Source organism: Ovis aries, chromosome 15, assembly GCF_016772045.2.
Source record: "Ovis aries strain OAR_USU_Benz2616 breed Rambouillet chromosome 15, ARS-UI_Ramb_v3.0, whole genome shotgun sequence".
Classification (NCBI taxonomy): domain Eukaryota; kingdom Metazoa; phylum Chordata; class Mammalia; order Artiodactyla; family Bovidae; genus Ovis; species Ovis aries.
This window is the reverse complement of record NC_056068.1, coordinates 62,306,214-62,310,966: the sequence shown is the minus strand read 5'-3', so window position 1 is coordinate 62,310,966 and position 4,753 is coordinate 62,306,214.

Here is a 4,753-nt window from a genome sequence, read left to right as displayed (position 1 = left end):
TATATATCCATTCATCACTTGATGGGCATTTGGGGTATTTCCACTTTTCGACTATTGTGAATAATGTTGCAATGAACATTTGTTTATGATATTTTTTTCTTATTGGAACTGTTTTTCACAATGAGGGTTTTTTTCCCCAGACCCTGAATTTCTTTGAAATCTACATTGATCAAACCATATGTTTCAGAACATTTCTTCTGAGGTCCATTCTCTGATGAAAAAGACCAGTTCCAACTGGGGAAAGTTACCTGAGTCTCTGCCTTTTCAGCTGAACATTATACCTATTGCCTAGAAAAATAAATCAAATACCCAAGAACTCATCTTGGGTCAAAGGAAAAAAGTTTTTTATGCTTATAACAAAAAAGTTATTTATGTTTTTATCTGGTTTTTCATATGATGTGAAATGCCATAAAGTCAAATGAGCTGCATAAAGCGTTTTCACTTTTTTTAGGAGAAAGGAGAAATGTGGAAACTTTCTTCATTTTTTTCTTCACTCCTCTATGTCCAAAATGGAAGGCAGTTGACACTGTAGTGTCCATCACATCTTCTGAATGAAAAACCACATATGCCACTTTTCTTCCAGCCCTAGCAGCAAGTAAAACCAAGGCTCAAGTGTTACACGTGCTTGTGCTCCGTCGTGTCCGACTCTTTGCGACCCCATGAACTATAGCCCATCAGGCTCCTCTGTTCATGGGGATTCTCCAGGCAAGAATACTGGAATGGATGGCCATGCTCTGCTCCAGGGGATCTTCCTGACCCAGGAATTGAACTGGGGTCTCCTGCATTACAGGTGGATTTTTTACCAGGAGAGCTACCAGGGAAGCCCCAAGAGCTATATGACTCCACAAAAAAGAATGTGTACTTTGTACTACAGTAGTCTCCCATCCTGGGCTTCCCAGGTGGCACTAGTGGTAAAGAACCTGTCTGCAGTGCAGGAGACATAGAGAGTCCTGTTTGATCCCTGGGTCAGGAAGATGCCCTGCAGGAGGGCATGCAACCTACTCCAGTATTCTTGCCTGGAGAATCCCATGGACAGAAAAGCCCGGAGGGCTATAGTCCGTGGGGTCACAAACGGACAGACCAGACTGAAGCAACTTAGCACGCACTCATGCAATATCCCACCCTAGAGAGGTGAAGAGAGGTTTCATCACTGGACTCAAAAACTGTTTTGTTTCCTTTTACCAACCTTTCACTAAACCCAAGAATGCATTCATAGGGTAATCACGTGCATGGTGTAGTCATTCCTTAGATGAATGAAAAACATTAAAAAAAACCCCCAAACTCGAATATCCAAAGGCTTCTGAGAAAGAAGTCAACCACAGCTTCCTTCTCCAGGAGAAAAATCCCTCTTACCATCCCATACTGTGAACTCAAATATGGGAAAATATATATTTATAGAGTTGTGATGTTTTATTCACATACAAAAGTAACTTTGTGATATCTTATCTTTAGGCTTTTTTAAATCACATCAACAGTTTTATTGCAAAATTGGACCTTTTTTCTTATTCAGTAAATCTATGGTAAAGGATGAGTCAGAATTTAGATATATATGTAATTCTTTAAGCATTTCTCATTGCAAGTTAGAACATATATTTGGAACTTACTGCTTCAAGTCTCAGCTGTGCTCGTCATGATACTGGCTAAAACTGAAGACATTAAAAAAAACCAAAACCGTGATGTCACTCATTTGTTGTTGTTGTTTAATCACTGAGTTGTGTCTGACTGTTTGTTACCCCATGGACTATAGCCTGCCAGGCTCCTCTGTCCATAGGATTTCCCAGGCAAGAATACTGGCATGGGTTGCCATTTTCCTTCTCTAGAGGACTTTCCTGATCCAGAAATCAAATCTGATTCTCCTGCATTGGCAGGAGATTGTTTACCATGTTTACCATTGGCAGGTAGATTGTTTACCATGAGCCACCAGGGAAGCCCCCATAGTTGCTATTTATGTTTAGTGTTCTTGTTTGGAACAAAAGGTAAAGAATTCACAAATACCACCATCCAAACACCTGTTTCAAATCAGATATCAGCCTTCAGCTTGTAAAATAATTTCATTGTGATTCAGCAAATAGCAGCAGAAGATGCATGTAAGTTGCTTCTTACTTCCTACAGAAACTGCCAGGGATGACTGCAACCCAGGAGCTTCTCTGTGTTGAATCTCAATTCCAAACTGAACTTAAATAACCTCTTCTGGTTGAAAACAAGACAGTTGTGATTCAAAAACTCACACGGTCCAGAAGCACTCCAGCACCTGGGCCAGGCGGCCTGCTGGCTGAAAGGCCAGCGAGCCTCAACACACCTCACTCTGCTGTCTTTGCTCCTTTTCAAGTCCACTAACCCTCTGTTTACGAGGCTTTTTGTGGATGTATGTTTTCTCTCTTTGAAGTCTTATTTCACTTGTGGGCTGAAAGCTGACATTTCACTTATTATTCTTCATTTTAAATCATCTGAGGATGATCAAAATTGGCAGCCTACACAGTGTTTAAAAAAATCAGGAAATTTCCAGAAAGTCTAGAATATTTAGAAGTTATAGTAACATTTGGTATCGATTGACTGGAGCTCAGTAGGGCCCCTCCAACCTTCATCATCTTCTCCTGTCTTATACTTGGGCTGCTTTTCACATTGTTCTTACTTGGCTCCACAGATAATTGAGTTTTCAAGTCCTGGTTAAAGCCATTTGGCATAAGTTCATTGTGAATATTGACTCGCAGAGCAAAGTATAATGTTCTTCACATAGAAATGGATTTTGAAACAAATCTAATTAAGAAGGTGCATAAACTTTATAGGGAAGATTATAAAACTTTACTGAAAGAAAAGTTGATTTAGAAAAGCAAAAGGCCAAGAAAAACCAAGACACTCCTGAGAAGAACATGGTGATGGGAAAGTTATTCTACCAGATTTCCACATGACTTGGAAGAAGTGTGGCATTACAAATCAAAAGGATAAAAGGACTCTGCAATAAAGGGTACTGAAACCATTTGTAATCCATATGGGAAAAGAGTTCGCTCTTCATACATACAATATATTAAAAATAAATTTTAGGCTGATTATTGTTAGTATCATCTTGGCCACCCTCAAGATAGGGGTTCTATTTCTTTACATCTTAATGTCAAAAAAATTGGGGAAATGTAGTATTTTGTTTAGAGATGACTACCCCTCAGGGTATAGGAACTGCAAACATGAAAAACACTAACTATGAAACATACAATAAACGAATTTCCTTTCCCCCTCCTTTAAATAGCAGAATAAATTTAAAAGAGCACTGGATTAAGAGTCAGAAACCCAAGTTTCTAGTTTTGCTCTGTCCTTAGTTAATTGTGTGAGCTTGGGTAGCTAATTTAGTCTCACTGCATCTGTTTCCTTAACAAAATTACTTCTAAGGCTCAGCTTTAAGTTCAGTTGTTCTGCAAGTTAGAGAGCCTCTCAACCAAAAAGAAAGTAGGCGTGTATATTCATCATTTTAATAAAGATATATTCTATTAATTTGGAAAAGCAGAAGAGAGTATTAATTTTCCTCCCACAGTCTTAATGAAGAAATGAAGAAACTAATTTTCCATTACTATTCAAGGGGCAATCCACTCCTTCACAGATTGTAAATTAATGTAACAGATCCAACCAACTGAACAGCCCATGCATCTTTTTTCCCCTCTCCAGTTCTGAGCCCAGAAACTGTATTTTATATTAACAAAGTTGAAAAAGTTAACTAAAAATGAATGCTATTTTAAAACTTAAGTTTATACATGGTATTGTAGTGACCTGCGGACAGTTTCTGGTATCTTTGATCTTGGAACATTTATTGAGCATTTTCTGTGTCTAAAGCACAGCAGATATTATGATCTTTACTGATTATAATTTTCCTAATTAAAGTAACTTGTATCTATAATGCCTTGCTTTCCTACGGTGTTCAATGTAGTTAGCATATATTAAATCATTTATCTTTCCAACGTATCAGTGAAGCTAGTAGGAGAAGGACTGTTCTCATAATTTTTAGGAGAGTATTAAAAGCCAATAATCATAGGTCATGATCACATAGTAATTTCTGTCATGAATATTAAGATTAGATCTCTCTCTTTCTCTCTCTATGTATTTTCCTCCCCCATCCACTTAGTATTTAGGGGGAATTCCCTATCACGTCCATCCTAGTTGGATGCAGTCCACTAGCAAAAGAACTCCAGCACTCTTGCCTGGAAAATCACATGGACAGAGGAGCCTGGTGGGCTGCAGTTCATGGGGTTGCCAAGAGTCGGACACGACTGAGCAACTTCCCTTTAACTTTTCACTTTCACGCATTGGAGAAGGAAATGGCAACCCACTCCAGTGTTTTTGCCTGGAGAATCCCAGGGACGGGGGAGCCTGGTAGGCTGTTGTCTATGAATGAGGTCGCACAGAGTTGGACACGACTGAAGTGACTTAGCAGCAGCAGCAAAAGAAACCAAAGAGCAGTGATATTCCCTCTTCCTAGTGAGTAAGGGCATCTTTTCTAAGATCCAGGATTTGGGGACTCCAGCTCAGGGCCTAGAATCTTTTTTTTTTATTTTAATATTGGAGTACAGTTGATTTTGGGGTGCAGGTCTTTCTCAGTGCTCAGTTGTGTCCGACTGTTGTGTGATCCTATAGACTGTAGCCCGCCAGACTCCTGTGTCCATGCAATTTTCCAGGCAAGTATACTGGAGTAGGTTGCCATTTCCTACTCCAGGGGGTCTTCCGACACTGGGATTGAATTTGTGTCTCTTGTGACTTTTGCATTGGCAGG